The sequence below is a fragment of the Delphinapterus leucas genome, chromosome 13 (assembly GCF_059928025.1).
Source record: "Delphinapterus leucas isolate spDelLeu-1000000601 "Yukka" chromosome 13, BTC_Dleu_Yukka2, whole genome shotgun sequence".
In the NCBI taxonomy this organism is placed as follows: Eukaryota; Metazoa; Chordata; class Mammalia; order Artiodactyla; family Monodontidae; genus Delphinapterus; species Delphinapterus leucas.
The window spans coordinates 10697730-10698127 of record NC_143141.1 but is presented as its reverse complement, the minus strand read 5'-3'; positions in this window follow the sequence as shown (position 1 = coordinate 10698127).

Sequence of the window (398 nt, the reverse complement as noted above, 5' to 3'; positions counted from 1 at the left end):
CTTGTCTTAGCCTATTCTAGGGCTTACAATTTTGTATTGACTCTTTTCTGCTCCTGAAGGGGAGGGGGAGGCAGGAGGAGAAGTCACCGGAGAGAAAACTCTGGCTTCATTCCCTGCTCACTTCCTAATCGCCCCCATAGCTTGAAAAGCCACCGTTCATCTCTCACTTTCTTGTCTGGTGGCTATCTGAGATGGTCATTGTTAAGTATTTACTGAGTAACCACATCCAAATAGAAGTCATTTGTACAGTCAAAAGCCTGGAGTTGGTCGGTTTCGTGGTGTCCGCACTGGAACGGGCCACCATGTGACAGGTCCCAACAGCAATTACACAGAAAACACCCCGTGGAGGGGTGGGCCCAGCCCACCCGGCCTTGCTTCTAGGGCAGCTACACAGGGAC